Source organism: Neoarius graeffei, chromosome 6 (assembly GCF_027579695.1).
Source record: "Neoarius graeffei isolate fNeoGra1 chromosome 6, fNeoGra1.pri, whole genome shotgun sequence".
NCBI lineage: Eukaryota > Metazoa > Chordata > Actinopteri > Siluriformes > Ariidae > Neoarius > Neoarius graeffei.
In genome coordinates, this window is record NC_083574.1 from 42,692,229 (window position 1) to 42,711,794 (window position 19,566).

At 39.7% G+C, this 19,566-nt stretch overlaps 1 protein-coding gene across 1 annotated transcript in view; it reads right to left on the bottom strand.

Annotated features, from left to right (window-relative positions):
* Positions 1–8,810: 8,810 nt before the first annotated feature.
* The window catches only part of tmtc2b (transmembrane O-mannosyltransferase targeting cadherins 2b), a 462,924-nt gene continuing 452,168 nt past the window's right edge, over positions 8,811–19,566 (bottom strand). Inside the window, exon 13 of the mRNA XM_060923687.1 lies at positions 8,811–8,851. The gene's annotated coding sequence lies outside the window, so the exon portion shown is untranslated. The remainder of the gene's footprint in view (positions 8,852–19,566) is intronic.

Consider the following 19,566-nt stretch of genomic DNA (forward strand, 5'->3'; position numbering starts at 1 on the left):
TTTGTGATATCTTCCTTCATATTCATCCTAAGTGCTACTGGGCAAGGTTTATTTTCCCTGGCAGCACTTTTTTTTAAAATAAAATCTTCATTAAGGCGGCACGGTGGTGTAGTGGTTAGCGCTGTCGCCTCACAGCAAGAAGGTCCGGGTTCGAGCCCCGTGGCCGGCGAGGGCCTTTCTGTGTGGAGTTTGCATGTTCTCCCCGTGTCCGCGTGGGTTTCCTCTGGGTGCTCTGGTTTCCCCCACAGTCCAAAGACATGCAGGTTAGGTTAACTGGTGACTCTAAATTGACCGTAGGTGTGAATGTGAGTGTGAATGGTTGTCTGTGTCTATGTGTCAGCCCTGTGATGACCTGACGACTTGTCCAGGGTGTACCCCGCCTTTCGCCCATAGTCAGCTGGGATAGGCTCCAGCTTGTCTGCGACCCTGTAGAACAGGATAAAGCGGCTAGAGACGAGATGAGATGAGATGAGATGAGATCTTCATTAGGGTTTTAACTATTCATTTTGACGTTTAAATGCTCAAGGGTAGATTTCTTGATATAAGTGCAAATTCTCAAATCTTATTGGTCAGAAGGTGTTGACTTGTTTTCTATAACAGCAGATCTGGCAGTAGTGCTAGCCACAGATCAAATCACACATTTATATTATTACACTCATTCTAATACGTTATCATTTCTATAATGACAGCTAATTCACAGGAACTTCCATTGAGTAGACAAATTATAAATTGATTAATACATGTTATTTATCACAGGAACATGTCTAATCATAGGTATGGTGAAACTTTCTTTAAGGAGTGTCAGGAGCCAACAATTTGTAATTGTCATTAAGTTTTCCATCACAAGAAAGTCCTCAGGACATAAACGGTTTCTGGTTTATGTAACATGGGAAGTTGTGCTTTCTTGTCTTCTTCACTTCAAGAGAAAGAAAAAAAAAACTGTCGATAGCTGCTGTAGCATCAGTGATAATAAAAACTAGGTTGTTCCACAACCTTAAATCCAGATATAAATAGAAAAATATGCAACATAATAAGTGTTCTTTAAATTAGTTAAAATGGTGCATAACACTTTTTTAACCATTTATAGCTGTAATGCCTGTGAAACTATATCACACCACCTGATCAATGATTGTTTTCATATCAGAGCATACCCATTGTGTTTTATTTCTCATCTCATCTCATTATCTCTAGCCGCTGTATCCTGTTCTACAGGGTCGCAGGCAAGCTGGAGCCTATCCCAGCTGACTACGGGTGAAAGGCGGGGTACACCCTGGACAAGTCGCCAGGTCATCACAGGGCTGACACATAGACACAGACAACCATTCACACTCACATTCACACCTACGCTCAATTTAGAGTCACCAGTTAACCTAACCTGCATGTCTTTGGACTGTGGGGGAAACCGGAGCACCCGGAGGAAACCCACGCGGACACGGGGAGAACATGCAAACTCCGCACAGAAAAGCCCTCGCCGGCCACGGGGCTCGAACCCGGACCTTCTTGCTGTGAGGCAACAGCACTAACCACTATACCACCGTGCCGCTGTTTTATTTCTTGATTTCATAATTTATTTACCACATAACTGTAAACACTGATTACAAACGCAGAATAGCAGTGTTGGGTGGCAGTGTAATGCATAAAAAGTGGATGACGGTATCTGGTTTTCCAGCCATACATCCATTATCTATACTGTTTATCCATCAGGGTTGTGGGGGAAGATGGAATCACGCCAAGTCAGCTTTATCTGTATAGGATTAACAGTAGACGTTGTCGCAAAGCAGCTTTACAAAAATATTTAAATTCCGGACATAAATTTTAAACATATGAATGTATAAAATTTCCCAAATGAGCAAGCCTGAGGTGACAGTGGCAAGGAAAAACTCCTTGAGACAACATGAGGAAGAAACCTTGAGAGGAACCAGACTCAAAAGGGAGCCCATCCTCATTTGAGTGATAACAGATAGCATGATTATAAATAACTTACGTCATGCAATTTTGCAACTAAATTCATTCTATTTTTTTGACATGAAGTCTATTTTGTTAACGTTATCATCTGTTTACTGATGGAGACTTGAGTGCAAAACTGTTCATGACAACTGCAGTTCTAATGTTATCATGGCAATTGTAGTCTTAAGCCATTGTAGCAAAACTGTTTGTACAGTGCCATCTTCTAAGTGTATTTTTAGGCTGTCCATATGGGGCCATCCTCCACTGGAGCGAAGTGTTGACACTCCAGCCGGAAGTAGGGCATCAAGATGGATTAGGCAGATCCAGAAGGCAAGAGAGGTCAGCATTACTGGTAGCTCTGGCATATATATATATATATATATATATATATATATATATATATATATATAGAGAGAGAGAGAGAGAGAGAGAGAGAGAGAGAGAACACAGATTGTTGGGTATGCTCATTGTCAAGTAATGGTTAAGAATAGTGGACATTGGGTGCTAAATGCAAACAGGGACTCTGGCAACACTAACTATGACAGCATAACTAAAAAGGAGATCCTGGAACGTAACACAGACATGAGGGAGCCCTGGGACATAAAGCAGCCAGCTCCACCGTCAACAAACCTGAGCGAATGCATATGGTATAGCAACCAAATATCCAAACAACCAAACATTAAGAACTATTAATAAATATGTTTTCAGCCTAGACTTAAATGGGTCATACGGTACCAAAGACCATCATAAAAATGGTACCTACTGCCGTCTGGTAAGGCACACTGCAATACAGATGTGAGTAGGGAATCAAACTCTCACGGTTTCCAGAGGACCAGCCCCCCACTGTAACCCTAGCTAAGTAATAGGCAAGAGGCCGAGGGCTACAGAAACAGAGATCGGCGCTGCCTAATGCACCATACAGTGCGGGAAGGACTTTAGACTAGACTTAAATATTGATACTGTGTCCCAAATACTAATTGGAAGCTGGAGCCAATCCCAGCTGACTTTGAGCAGGAGGCAGGGTACATCCTGGGAAGGTCACCAATCTATCCCAGGGCGAACACAGAGATGTACAACCATTCACACTCAGATGCACACCTATGGGCAATTTTGAGTAGCCAGATGACCAAATCCACATGTCTTTGGGAAGAAACTGGATCATCCAAAGGAAATCCGCACAGGCACAGGGAGAGTATGCAACTCCACACAGAAAGGCTCTGGTTGACCGTGAGGTTCAAACCCTGAAACCTCTTGCTGTGAGGTTACAGTACTAACCACTGCACCACCGTACCACCCCAGTATTTGGTCTTGCATGTGCATATATGGATTGCGCCTTTACTGCTTTTGACCTAAACCTTGAATTTGAGCTAAACTTTGAAAAACACTACTCAGAGCTACCCTGAGAGAACTGCATTATTGAAGCCAGACTGTGCCACAACTTTATAGGGGTGACATTTACACATTCTCAAAACCAGCAAAAAGCTTTTTCCATTGTCAGCACAGCTGTCTGGAGATGATCGTGCTATAGATTATGATATAATAGAAGCCTTCTGTGTAGAGCAAAAACAAGAGCATTGACTGCAGCAGAGATCACTGGAACTCTGTGGCCTCGCATATCACCAATGTGGTGAGCAACACATATTTGAGGATTAAAGGCTCATAATTGCAGATTACAGAGCAAGAGTGGTTCTCATAGAATGTTCTTCAGTGGTGAAAAGTGATCTCAGACGGACTCACTGTATCTTATAAAGGATGGAATCATCTAACAGAGCCGCAGATGTTTCATATTACTGTAATCGGCACATACAATTGACACGATAGGAATAAACTGAGTATGAGAATAATTAGGGTTTTTGTAGCCTCTATATACTGTAATGTACATTTTCTTACAAAGGGAAATAGCTCGGAATAGTCCAAACTATAGGAAGATGCCAGCTTAATGTGCTTAAAACCAGTGACACTCCTTTCTTCACTAAATCAGACTTCTGTCATCTGTAAAAGGCAGACTCCGGAGCATTTCATGAGTATATTGTAAGGTCTACAGAGTTTAATGGAAACATGGATGACTGATCCCAGGTCTGAGTGTTCCCAGGCTAATTGCATTGAAGCTTAAAAAAATGGAGAAAGAAAGATAGAATGTTCCAGGATTTTAAGTGCATAAGATGTTTTTCTTTCTCTGTTCAAACAAACTGACTAAAAGTGAATCATTTACCCTTCAAAAATGAACAATTTAGCATTATACTCTTGCTTATTCATATGCCCTGGATTGATGAGAACTGAACCTTGTAATAAATATCCTGTCAGCCAGCATGAATGCATGAATGTTTCATAGCTAACCCATAACAATCATTTGCTGACATTTGAAGAAGGTCCAAAATTTAAACGTTGTAAAATGAAGAAAATCGCAGAATGTAGACTTGTTATTTTATTTGGTATTATTATGGACTTGATGGGAAAATTATAATTATTAAAATAATTTCAAGCACATTATACACTACAATCATGCACAGTTTATCCCATTTGACATTTGCTCCTCTATTAACTTGAAATGGTGTGTGTGTGTGTGTGTGTGTGTGTTATTCACTCATCCGGCCTACAGGCGATGAGTTTATGCTATCATGTGTTGTCTGTTGTCCATCCTGGCGTCATCCACATTTCACAAAAAATTGCTTCTTCTCTCTCAATTCTTCAGTGATTTTTATTCTTTTTGGCAGGAAGGTGGGTCTGCCTGGGGTGTATATACTGTAGCATCTACCTAAACTTGCATAATTGCAATTAATAATGAAGATATGGAGTAATTAAAAATTAAAAAAGTATTGTACTTCTTCCCACTCCTTTTTCGAACAATGTGCGGTGTATTGTAATGTCTGAGCTCTTTATGTATTTTATTTATTAATTTTTTTTGTCACTTTCTCGTGTTCTTTCTTTTGTATGTACAAATAGTTACATACATTTTTTTATACATGTTCGAAATGTTCGAAATAAATAATAATTTAACTGAGTTAAATAGATTTTTAGTAAGAATTAAATAAGTCTTTAAATTAAGCCCTAACGAGCAGTTTCCACACAAATCGCTTCTTCTCCCTCAATTCTTCACCGATTTTGATTCTTTCTGGCATGAAGGTAGGGGGACCTAGGATGCATATAACTTCGACCCAGATTTGCTTAATTACAATTATTAATGAAGTTATGGACTAATTAAGCCTTAATGAACAGTTCAACAAAAATCGCTTCTTCTCGGTCAATTCCTCGCCGTTTTGGATTCGTTTTGGAGGCACAGGGCCTCCACTAAACTATAAATTAACTAGACAGGGCCGGAGTGAGCTATGCCGTCATTGACTGTCTCATTTGATTTTAGTCTCAGAAGCTTCAAGATTAAAGAAATGAGTATAATGTATTCTGCAAATTCTCAGCAGTTTTAGACATACAGTACATTTCAAAACCATCTACAATCTGCTCATCTTTTTGTCATGAAAAACAATAAAGACCTGAGCAAAAATATTTAAGTAATTAAAGATCGTGTTAGTGTTTTAATTTAATGCTACCTGCAATCCTTCAGTTGAGTATGAGTTGTGTTTAGAAGTAAGAATGACTGCACATCAGTATTATCTTCATGCTGGCTTTCTTAAAATAGTTCACACTTCCACTGGGATGTCTTTCCTTAGAAAAGCCATCATCAGGTCACAACCATGAGAAACACGCAGCAAATCAGCGAGATGTGTAGGTGTGAATACAGCTCTTGTCCTTCAGTTGACATTTACAAGGCAGGAGGTTTTCTAAACTCAGTTAAATGATATTACCTCAGTAGGTGAGATGTGAAATGAAGCCTCGCTCCATCTGCTCCAATCTTCACTTCGTCACACACTGGCTGTGATTTTACTTCCCTCTCAATGACTCTTTCAACCTCTCCACGAAACTAATCCAAACCTTTGTATGCCTGCAGTGCCTTTCAGGAAGATCTGAGTTTTTGATGTCTTGACAAAAAGAAAACACAGCTTTGATGATGAAATAAGAGTGCTGATTAAGCCTATTATCTTGCTATCACTTAATTTAAATCTGAATTTAATTTCTCTGTATAAAAAAGCCTTTCTGTGTTAGGTCTGTAATCATGATTAAATATAAACGAAAGTAAATGCATGTACTGGCTGTAAAATAAAACTATTATTTCACATGCTATTTGTATAAGATTCTGATTAATGAAATGCTTGTGGTTGATCATTTAGTTAATTCACAGTGGACGGAGTCAGACTTGGTCAATATTTACATGTGGAAAGTTCCTCATATTCAGAGTTGGTTTACACAGGTTGCCAGGTGGCAGAGACTGGTGCAAATGAGTGTCTGTGTTATTTATAGCATTGTGTGATTATAATTGGGTGGCATGGTGGTACAGTGGTTAGCACTGTCACCTCACAGCAAGAAGGTTCTGGGTTCGAGCTCAGTGGCTGACGGGGGCTTTTCTGTGTGGAGTTTGCATGTTCTCCCTGTGTCTGTGTGGGTTTCCTCCGGGTGCTCCGGTTTCCCCCACAGTCCAAAGACATGCAGGTTAGATTAACTGGCGACTCTAAATTGTCCATTGATCAAGCTTGGAGAAGGATGGGCTCCGCCAAGTTTAAATGCCCTAGACACACCAATGATTGACTGTTAAAATGCCTTGCTGGCTATGGGACGAAGAAGAAGAAGTGATTACAATTCTGGAGACCTCAAAGGACGAAACAAATGTGATTGATGGGAAATGGAGTCCAGTTCAATTCAGTGGTTTGAGGCTGTGAAAAACTCAGGGAAGGTGAGTTCATGACTGAAACCAGTGATGTGACACAGATTTTCTGAATAACCCAAGCAACGATTTGGAGGCGAATGCAAATACAGGCTATGAAACAAAATATAAACCAAATCGAACAAAGCCATGGCAAGATTCATAAACTGAGCAAATGAAGAATGAGGACCATGCATACAATGAATACCAGTAACAACAGACTACTCACAACAACAGCTGTTAATCAACTAAGGGGACAAAACAGAATGTGTATAGAGTGACAAATGAGGTGGAACACAAAACAGGTGTGCATAAAAACACAGAAATTGAGTGGAACCACAGAAGAAGAATTTCAAAATTACTTTAGACAGTACCTTCTTGTACCTTGGTGGGGAATTGTATATGGTGGATATAGTAAACCTGTTCATAGCCATGGGCTAATGGTTAGAGAAGCAGCTTTGGGACCAAAAGGTCACTAGTTCAGCTCCCTGGGCCAGCAGGAATGGCTGAAGTACCCTTGAGCAAGGCACCTAACCCCCAACTGCTCCCCAGGCTGCTCTGGGTATGCTGTATCTCACTCTGGATAAGGGTGTCTGCTAAATGCCTGTAATATAATGTAATATTATTATTTAAAAAACAACAACAACAACAACCTGCATGCAGTTCACACCTCTGAGATGCCAGGTTAGTCAGATTTTTCTTGTCTAGAGATGTCTGAGATGGGGTTTTTCAGTAGTGTCTAAACACAAGCACTTTGAATAAATCTGGGGATAGAAAATATGGACTAAAGAAACAGGCTGTATTGTTGTTTTTGCTGTCAAATGTAATACAAAACAACAAATAAAAATTAAGAGAGAAAAATGAGATAAATAAATGAGATGATGGTAAGTATTTAAAGAAACATTTAATAGGAGTCTAGTATGTATACTGACACTATAATTTGAATAGTAATTATAGAATTACTTGTAATTAATACATTAATCACTGCAAATCAACCCATTAAACACTATCATTATTTTGCAGCATATAAAATAGCACTTGATCCAGCACATCTTATTTTTTGCACAGTGAAGTGGAGGTACAGCAGCACAAAGCGTGAAGGTTAGGCAGGACTGATAAACATTACATCTACTGTGTAGTGTAACAAGTGAATGGACAGACCAGGAAATGTGTGGAAAGGATTTGGATTTTTTTTTTGTGCATCACTTTCATTTAATTTCGAAAGTCGCAGTTCTGAATTTTGCAATTTCTGTTTAAATTTCTCAATTTGGTGGCACGGTGCAGTTGTAGTGGATAGCACTGTCGCCTCACAGCAAGAAGGTCCGGGTCCGAGCCCCGTGGCCGGCGAGGGCCTTTCTGTGTGGAGTTTGCATGTTCTCCCCGTGTCCGCGTGGGTTTCCTCCAGGTGCTCCGGTTTCCCCCACAGTCCAAAGACATGCAGGTTAGGTTAACTGGTGACTCTAAATTGACCGTAGGTGTGAATGTGAGTGTGAATGGTTGTCTGTGTCTATGTGTCAGCCCTGTGATGACCTGGCGACTTGTCCAGGGTGTACCCCGCCTTTCGCCCATAGTCAGCTGGGATAGGCTCCAGCTTGCCTGCGACCCTGTAGAACAGGATAAAGCGACTAGAGATAATGAGATGAGATGAGAGAATTTCTCAATTTGTTTTGCTTGATTCAACTCTGAATGTGAATACAGCCCAGTGACTGGAAATAATACCTGATGAAGTGTCATTGGAGAAAAACATCAGAGAAAATACCATACTATTAAATGTTTGGAGGAAAGATAGAAAGAAAGAAAAATAATTTACTGAATCATCTTTTATGTTGAATTACATCACATTTTTGGTGTCCAACCACCTACAGCTACGTAACAGTGAGGACAGACTGATTCTTTCTTCAGTTCACAAAGTTTGACTTCTCTTGGGGAAATATAAAATTGAACCAAAATCCTTTTCACTTGCTCATGTTTCATATTATATTATATTTAAACACCTGTTAAAGTAGATCTCTGATTTATACCATAGTCTTCACTCTGAATTATTTCTTTGTTATTTTCTCAGGGCTTCTCTGTGGGAGAGAAAGCGAGCATCCAGCCGTGGCAGGGATGAACATCTGGTGCAATGAGTCTGCCATTGGGGGATTCTTCATTCTGTTGTAAGAAGACAGAGTTGATCTTACAAAATTATAGCTTTAGAGGGACAAGTGGAAAAAAAAGACATGAAATTTCTCCGAAAGCCACAAGACGACAAGCAAAAAGGGAGTAAACATTGCAAATATATAACTTTTTAATGAAAGCCTTGTAGTCTAAACATGGATCAGATTAACCCAAGAGTAAATTATGGGATGTTCTCTTACTATAATGGGCTTGGACCTATATGTAAAAGATTTTTGAGGTTGTGAGTGAGACATGTTTATTAAAAAAAAATATTGGTTCAAGTTACTCATTAAGGGTTTGAATACTAATGTGTCATTAAATCGTTTAATTTTCTCAAATGTTTTCTTTTTTTGTGTGATTTTTGACAAAGTTCAGCAGGAGTTATGGAATCTAATAAGTTAGATTTGTAACAGCCAAAACCCAAGCAGCAGAAATCAAAATAGTACTTAGACCTTGTAAAAAAGCATTTGCACGAAAGGCTGTTTTATGTTACTTTCACACCACTTTACATAGATTTTACCAGAATGGTGATTGCTGCAGGGATTTTAAAGATTTAGATAGAAGCTGGTGTTTAAACCAGATGAGAAAATCACAATGAGATGTTGCACACAACTTTAATTATAGTCCTATTAAATGTTCCTGCTGCGCTTCTGTCTATCGCGAGAAATTCTCTCAGGCTGTTAGGCACAGTGTGACTTGAAAACTCAAAAACAAAATCTAAAATAACAGAACAAAGTTACATTTAATAGCATATAAAGTTAGAAAAAATGCAAACCATTTTCAGTTGGTTAGCCCATCATCAATGCATGAAGAAAAAAAAATCTTACAAGCCATCATATTAAGGACAAAGGCACCAGCACATGACTATTTTACTTGATTGATAACAATCACCCCATAGTTAGTATAATTAATCAAAAGGACACTACATTACAAGCATTTAGCAGATGCTCTTATCCAGAATGACATACAACATGCCCAGAGCAGCCTGAGGAGCAGCTGGGGTTGAAGTACCTTGCTCAAGATCACTTCAACCATTCTGGCTGATCCAGGGAATCAAACCAGCAACCTTTTGGCCCAAAGCTGCTTTTCTAACCATTAAACCATGGCTTCCTAAATGCACAATCTTCATTATTACTATTCACACCATGCTCAATCAGATGAGATTATAGCAAAAGTTTAATACACCTCAAAATCGATAAATTATGTGTTCATGAAAACAAACTGAATCAAACAGATTGTTCAATTCCCAAGGTTGTAATGATTTAAAGCAGGAAATCCAGTGAGCTTCATATTACAATAGCGTTAGTTTGGTATTGCTTCTTTGACGAGGAAATGACAAAAGTACAGTGTGTATTTAATTGTTTTAGCTAAAATAATGTCATGTGACTGGAGATTTTGAACCTTGTCATTAAACAGTGCTAAGATGTTCATTAATGTACATATGTAACTGTCTCTAAGGCCTTACACACACTCACAGAGCTCTGTCTCTCAATTCACAGTTTTCACTCAACCTATTTCAGCACTGTGGAGTAACGTTGCCCGCAGCAAGCCAAGGCTGATGTGATAAATGTAATGAAAGAACCCTTATTATTCAACAGGATGTGGGCTAAAAAGTGGGAAACTTGCATTTGACTTTCTCTTTTCATGACACTAATCATATGGTCATGCTGGTACTAAAACGGTGCACTTAAAATTTCTTGAAATAGTCTGTGTGGAACACTTCCCACTCCACAGTGGCAAGATCCAAACAACTAATGTTTAAAAGCTTAAGAGCATACATACAGTACATATGCACAGAATAAAACACATGCTGTGATGTGATTTCTGTCTTCTGTAGAAATGATTCTTTTCCAATAAATCATCCATTATAACAGCGATCAACAGTTGTTCCATCATCTCCATCAGTTGTGCCCCCTTGCCCTGCCCCCCCCTTTTGATGTTAATAACACAAAAATTGCAACTTGTCTTGTTATTGAGACATGCCAAAAAGGCTAAAGATGCTAAAATACTAAAACATCTATGTAGTATGTCCCTGATGTGGGTAGAATACTGAAGCGCAGACAGACAGGTATGATGTTCCAACACCATTCTTTTATTTTTGATTTAGCTTTTCAGTGTTTACTCTATTCTACACACACACACACACACACACACACACACACACTCTGGTCAGGAGACACCACCTCTCCGCTCTCCCTCTCCTTATCAACCCTTGGCCATCACTGAAACAGACACACACACACACAACATCAATTAACAACAGGTGAGATCACTTTGCCACTCAACTTCCCTGGCCCTGCCCTCCATTCACAAACCAACACTTGAGCACGTCCCTGCTGCCACAATCTACATTCAGAAAACTTTGCTATATCCATCCATCCATCCATCCATCCATCCATCCATTATCCATAGCCACTTATCCTGTGCAGGGTCACGGCAAGCTGGAGCCTATCCCAGCTGACTATGGGTGAGAGGCGGGGTACACCCTGGACAAGTCGCCAGGTCATCACAGGGCTGACACATAGAGACAAACAACCATTCACATTCACACCTATGGTCAATTTAGAGTCACCAGTTAACCTAACCTGCATGTCTTTGGACTGTGGGGGAAACCAGAGCACCCGGAGGAAACCCACGTGGACACGGGGAGAACATGCAAACTCCGCACAGAAAGGCCCTCGCCGGCCACTGGGCTCAAACCCAGAACCTTCTTGCCATGAGGCGACAGCGCTAACCACTACACCACCATGCCGCCTTGCTATATCAATGTTACACACATTTTTAATCCTTTTAAGTGGAGTGTCTATGAAGCGACCCTGTGTAAGGAGTTACTATAGAAATGATCATATATTAGAAGGCGGGCATTTATAAATATATCTCACAGCTGCACGATTGTCAGAGCTGCCATTATAGAAAATAAATCAACACCTTCTGACCAATCAGATTTGACCATTCAGCAGTCCTGTGGTACAGTATACAACAATGTATTATTAAATGTTCTATACTATAGACATAGTCCTGTGATAAACCGGCGACTTGTCCAGGGTGTACCCTGCATCTTGCCCGTAGTCAGCTGGGATAGGCTCCAGCTTGCCTGCAACCCTGTAGAACAGGATAAAGCGGCTAGAGATAATGAGATGAGATGAAAACACTGGAAACCAACCAGCCAATAAAAAAAACATATACCCTCAGATACAAACCAGTAACGGTACCTCTGTAGTTTTAAACTGCCATCATCCAGGCATCAGGGCGTTCAGAGAAATCATAGACTCACTTGTATACGATATAAAGTATCAACTATTATCAATGCCCCTTTTTTTGTCAGATTTGACTACATGTATTTTGAATAAATCCACTTGGCAGGAAATATGTACAGTGGTGCTTGAAAGTTTGTGAACCTTTTAGAATTTTCTATATTTCTGAATAAATATGACCTAAAACATCATCAGATTTTCACACAAGTCCTAAAAGTAGATAAAGAGAACCCAGTTAAACAAATGAGACAAGAATATTATACTTGGTCATTTATTTATGGAGGAAAATGATCCAATATTACATATCTGTGAGTGGCAAAAGTATGTGAACCTTTGCTTTCAGTATCTGGTGTGACCCCCTTGTGCAGCAATAACTGCAACTAAACGTTTCCGGTAACTGTTGATCAGTCCTGCACACCGGCTTGGAGGAATTTTAGCCCATTCCTCCGTACAGAACAGCTTCAACTCTGGGATGTTGGTGGGTTTCCTTACATGAACTGCTCACTTCAGGTCCTTCCACAACATTTCGATTGGATTAAGGTCAGGACTTTGACTTGGCCATTTCAAAACATTAACTTTATTCTTCTTTAATCATTCTTTGGTAGAACAACTTGTGTGCTTAGGGTCGTTGTCTTGCTGCATGACCCACCTTCTCTTGAGATTCAGTTCATGGACAGATGTCCTGACATTTTCCTTTAGAATTCGCTGGTATAATTCAGAATTCATTGTTCCATCAATGATGGCAAGCCATCTCGGCCCAGATGCAGCAAAACAGGCCCAAACCATGATACTACCACCACCATGTTTCACAGATGGGATAAGGTTCTTATGCTGGAATGCAGTGTTTTCCTTTCTCCAAACATAATGCTTCTCATTGAAACCAAAAAGTTCTATTTTGGTGTCATCCATCCACAAAACATTTTTCCAATAGCCTTCACAATGTACATGTGATCTTTAGCAAATTGCAGATGAGCAGCAATTTCTTTTTCGAGAGCAGTGGCTTTCTCCTTGCAACCCTACCATGCACATCATTGCTGTTCAGTGTTCTCCTGATGGTGGACTCATGAACATTAACATTAGCCAATGTGGGAGAGGCCTTCAGTTGCTTAGAAGTTACCCTGGGGTCCTTTGTGACCTCGCCGACTATTACACGCCTTGCTCTTGGAGTGATCTTTGTTGGTCGACCACTCCTGGGGAGGGTAACAATGGTCTTGAATTTCCTCCGTTTGTACACAATCTGTCTGACTGTGGATTGGTGGAGTCCAAACTCTTTAGAGATGGTTTTGTAACCTTTTCCAGCCTGATGAGCATCAACAATGCTTTTTCTGAGGTCCTCAGAAATCTCCTTTGTTCGTGCCATGATACACTTCCACAAACATGTGTTGTGAAGATCATACTTTGATAGATCCCTGTTCTTTAAATAAAACAGGGTGCCCACTCACACCTGATTGTCATCCCACTGATTGAAAACACCTGACCCTAATTTCACCTTCAAATTAACTGCTAATCCTAGAGGTTCACATACTTTTGCCACTAACAGATATGTAATATTGGATCATTTTCCTCAATAAATAAGTGACCGAGTCTAATATTTTTGTCTCATTTGTTTAACTGGGTTCTCTTTATCTACTTTTAGGACTTGTGTGAAAATCTGATGATGTTTTAGGTCATATTTATTCAGAAATATAGAAAATTCTAAAGGGTTCACAAACTTTCAAGCACCACTGTAAATGTATAGAACCATTAACTTGGACATATTCTTTATATCTTCTCTGCAATAGCATTCCCATTCCCATTAACCATCCACCAAGAGCCCATTGCTAGAATTTTTGTCTCTGTCTCAGTTTCTTGTTTGAAACCCGTAACCACTCTAGTTTTGTACAAATTGATCACAGAGTTTTCACAGACTCTCCTTAACCCAAGGAAACAGGGTATTTTCCCCCAAAACAAGCTCTTTATGATGCTGCATGTTATAGTGTCACAGCCATGTACTTATACAGTATGTGCAGCAAAATGGTGGCCACTATAATCATGCTGGATTTGTTGAATTGAAAGTTTTTACTTGAGGATACATTTCATTCAACTCATCTTCATACACTGTCTTTGAGAAAACGATTACCTGTGAAATACCATATGTACCTTCATGCACAATTAAAGTGGCCTTCAGACCAACTTCTATACCATATTATCTGTTTTGAATTAAAACGTCATCTGAATATTTACTGTGACAGTGACAGTCACTCCACAAATTAAAAAAAGAGATTTGCTCCTAAGAAGGGCCTGGGTTCGAGCCCCGGGGCCGGCGAGGGCCTTTCTGTGTGGAGTTTGCATGTTCTCCCCGTGTCCGGGTGGGTTTCCTCTGGGTGCTCCGGTTTCCCCCACAGTCCAAAGACATGCAGGTTAGGTTAACTGGTGACTCTAAATTGACCGTAGGTGTGAATGTGAGTGTGAATGGTTGTCTGTGTCTATGTGTCAGCCCTGTGATGACCTGGCGACTTGTCCAGGGTGTACCCCGCCTTTCACCCGTAGTCAGCTGGGATAGGCTCCAGCTTGCCTGCGACCCTGTAGAAGGATAAAGCGGCTAGAGATAATGAGATGAGATGAGATGAGATTTGCTCCTGTCCCAAAACCCTATTAGTAAGAGGTTCAGCTGTTGTTTTGACATGACATGTGCGTAAAATATAGCCATCAAAAATGGTCCACAGAGTCAGTTTATTTATGAACATTTACAGCCAATTATATCCTGAAGTAGCATCTTCATACAAAATTAAATCTGACAGAGACAACTGAAGTACAGAACAGGACATTTATTGAATTGTTTCAGTTCCTGTATGGCATAACATTTTTCAAAACGGTTTCATCCTAATAACATACACAGTGTCTATCAAAGGAGCAAACTTCATTCATAAATGTCAAACATTTCCATGGTTTTGTGAAATATGTTTTCACAATTAAAAAGGACTTCCAAATTACTACTCCCACCACCCATAAACATCTGGATTTAAAATGCTTACAGATTCTGGGCTTCATGGATCATAATGAAAATCTACATAAAAACACCATGAAAAAGTTATGGCTGTGGAAAATGTTCACATTAATTTATACTAAAGTCCTAAGGTTTCTCTGGGGTGGTACATTTGGCCTTGATTCCAAGTATTTATTTATTTATTTATTTATTTAATTATCTTACACCGAATTAACCAGAACTGTAAAACTCAATGTTTGATGTAAAATAAAAGCAAGCGCAGCCCATATGTTCTGGGTTAACGTGGCGTCTGTATCTTGAGCGTAGAAACCATAAGATGAGAAGGTTGTGCATGCTGAGCTTCCCACTAAGGAGCGTGTTTCTGCTGCGATAGAAATAACTGCCACTAACACTGCTTTACATTTAGAAGTTCAAAGGACTTCTTTAGAATTGAAGCATATGTAAATTTGTCAAATAGCAACCTTGCGTGGGAAACGGGCATGGCCCAAACATACTGTTTCCATGACAAGGTAGCTGACAGATAGCTTAGGCGTGATAAATCTGAGATGTGGAAACGTGGCATGTCTTTTCCACATGGCCTACTATGTTGCCCTGAAATCTGCTTCGAATATAATCCAATTGCAGATTTACAACAAGTGATGTGAAGAAGCAGAGAACGATGTATAATGTACTTTGATAAATATACAACACTGGCACATTTTCCTTCAACCTGCATTGAGTTTTTCAACTCTGTGGCATATTTGTAGCAGAAACATTTGGAAACAGTAAATTAATGAATAGCCTTTGGCCATATGACTCTATTCTGGAACCAATTTAGCATTTCTGAATTTAGTTCTTTGTGGGCCTTCTCCGAAAACGTACTCCTCATATAGAGCTTGAATAATTCATAATATAGTTAACAGGAATGAGATGAACTGGTTCAGACTGATGCTAACTATAAAGGTAAAAGCTTAACTTTGACAACATGTTATGTTGTGTAACATGAAAGCAGCACAGAATAAAGCACACTATATATTTGCAGTTACTAATGGAATGTAGGGAAGCAACAATTTGAACTTCTTAAATCTGTCTGTTTATTCATAAAGCACAGTAATAGTACCATTCTTCAGTATATGTAATCTGTATCTGGTTTTTTTAAATAAAGCATATCCATGTCAGTGCAAAAAATCCACATGCAATCCATATGCATGTACATATTTACTTACAACCAGTCAATCTAGTTATGGGAGTTTATACACATTGTTCACATCATAGTGTCAAGCCTACCAAAGTAGCAGAGGAGAACCGTCAGGGCCTTCAGAGAAGCCCAAACATATCTGCATTTCAAATGTTATATTTAATTTCTTTCATTCTTTAATTGCTTTCATTCTTTCATCATTTCATTATAATTATTCTCTTGTAATCCTAATGTGGCCTCATTTTCTATCAAATTTGCTTCAGAAGTGAAAGTGTTACTGTCCTGAAAACATTAAAATTGAGTTATCCAATGAATTTTTTTTTGCTTGTTGTCTCTAGGCTGAGAAGAGTTTAGAGCTTGCTCACTCATTGGTGAGGACGTCATTGCCGGGACAGAAGACCATGGCAGTGTATGTTTATGTAGGAAGTGGCAGATGAATTAACCAATCAGATTTTGAGTTATAGTGGGAGGGACCAAAAATGTATCGCCCTAGGCCTTCTTGAAGGCCAACACGAGCTAACCCGTGAGCCAGCACAATCAGAGCAGCAGTGAAGTCACCTTCCAGCCGGTGTAGCATTCCTCAGTAGTGTTAACGAATGCTAGTAAAGCGGTCAAGCTAGTGCAACACAGGCTAACAACCGAGAAACTAAGATTTCTGTCTCCAGACTCTTCTTCCACACATGCTCACCACAGTATTTTTCACTTAAGTATTCATGTCCCTATGTAATTAATTTAGTTACTTTTAAAATCAACATCAACAACTACACACACCACTAATTCCTTGCAAAATCCTTTGCCCTGTTGCTTTTTTGGTGTGTCTGGCTAAGTTTTGGCTGACTGTAAACTTTGTAAACTTTTATTAAGGGTGACACTGAATATCTTTATAGATATTTACACATGGCCCTCTAAATAACTAAAATGACTAACTAAATAAATTAAAAAAAAACATTAAAAACTATCAAGAAGAAAAACTTGCAATATACAATTTGAAATACATAAAAACTTTTAGCTAGGAAAGAATTATTACTATTTACAACTTAGATTTCTTAAGGGCCGCACCAAAAGAGGCTAACGATTTACACTCTTTAACGCCTTTTGGTAAAGCATTCCAGAGCTTTGCACCACTGAAACTGAATGTTCTTTCATCAAAAGAGTGTTGTATTTTTGGCAACTGCAGGTTGCTTTGTGAAGATCTTGTATTTTTAGAATGAATTGCCCCAAAGTTTTTAAATTTTGCTTTTAGATAATCTGGTGCAAATCCATTTAAAGATTTAAACATGAGATGACATTTCAAGCGTCTGACTCGTACAATAAAAGGTTCTATGTTTAGGGCTTGAAACAGTTCGCTGGAGGAATGGTCCCATCTTACGGTACATCACATATATTCAGCTGAGCTGAAGTCCCAGCTCTAATAGTAACAGTTCGCCACTGCAAAGCAGTTTTTACATCTTATCTTTAACACAGTATAACATTGTATAAGACTAGCTCTTACAATCCCTGTAGTGTTTGCATGCACCTGAGAATTTCTGCCTCAAAGCATCTGAAGGAATGTTAGTTGCATTTTCAGGGATATCAAGTAGACATCCCCCTTCCTCATTGCTCCACTGATGGGTCCACTACATATTCAGAGAGTTCACCAGTCAAACCTTGCATCACAAATTTACTCTTTTTGATAGCTGGGGCCCAGGAGGGGTCCTCCCTTTTCATCCAGAGCCACTAGCTGCTGAGAAGCCACTGGCTGGTCGTCTTAGTGGCTTTTGAGGCTTCAGAGATGCCTTTGATGGCTTGCCAATGAGCCTGGCCTCATAATCCCAACTCTTTTAAAAAACCTAGTTGTTGACATGGCTACAAATCCACTACAGCTTACCTCTACTGGTTAGATCCTGAATCTCCATCTGTGTTGTTCAGCATCTGTGGCATCCTCTTGTGCTCATTGGCCTCATCCATGGCATCTTCCCAGTGCACTGTAAGCTCTATGATGCACACCAGGAGCAGAAAGGAGGACCACAGTACAGGGTTTGGCTTGAGGTTTGTTGAGGCGGTCTAAGCTGGGAAACAGACCTTCTATCCCAGGTTGGCCAGTATTGTCCAGTCTCTTGCTGCACCCAGTTGTCTGCTGTCTTCAACACTGCTACTAGACATGTAAGCACCTTGTTGTGCCACTAGGTGGATAGGCCTTGTGCTAGGCTTGTCTTGCAGCTGACTAGTATGTGTTTCAGTGTTGCTGGGGAAGCAAGATATGTTGAAGCTTCTCCATATTATTGCCTGAGGCTTTTGGGAGATCATATTTGGCTCTAATGATGAAGCTCGATCTAAAATAGAATCTGCATACGTGGTGTAGGCCAGCCTCTGTATTAGAGGGCACATCTGGGTGGCACACATTGAGAGTCACCACATGGAAACTTCGGTTGCTCTTATTCACCCGAGCCAGCACTCCAGTCAAACCGATTTTTAAGACATCAGATGACTTTTAAATGCCACTGCGGTCCAAAGACAACTTCCATACCTCTGATTCATGTGATACATGCATAGACAACTATGAAGTCGAAGTTCATGTTGAAGTTGAGGTCCATGTTCATTATAAACTCTGTATTGAAGCTTGTTAATAAGCTTACCATGAGAACTACTATATTAACTATGACAGATCCTACCCACACAGTCACTCATCAAAATGCTGTCTGTTGAATAATAGGAACTTAATTTGTATTAGTTACACGAAGAATGTTTTCACTAGACCACATTTTGTGGAAATTGATGGAATCTCCTGTCAACGTCTACCAAAATTGCAGAAAATATTCTGCTCAAATCACAGCTGGCTTCTTTTCCTTTCCACATGGGTTTCCTCTGGGGACTGAAATACGCTAGTGGATTGTCTACTCTAAATTGTTCCTAGGTGTGAATGAATGTGTGTTTTGTCCTTCAATGGACTGTTCAAGGTGTATTGTTGGATTGTGCCCAGTGTCAGTGCCAGGCTTTGGATGCATCATGATCTTGATCAGGATAATGTGGCTACTGAAGGTGAATTAATCAATGAATAAACAAAAAATGAAACTTGATCATTAAAAATGGTTTCATAATGCTGACTCTTTTGTAAATGGATGTACATATGCAGTAGGCAACAATTATAATACAAGTACCAGTACAGTACCAACAGGTTTTTTTGTTTTGTTTTGTTTTACACTGCTTTATGTTTAGAGTTATTATTTGAGTCTGATGTGCACTGCACAGTGTCTGCACTAAACGGTTAGGATTGCATGTGCAGTGTTCAGCGGCTTTATGGTCACTGTGGCCA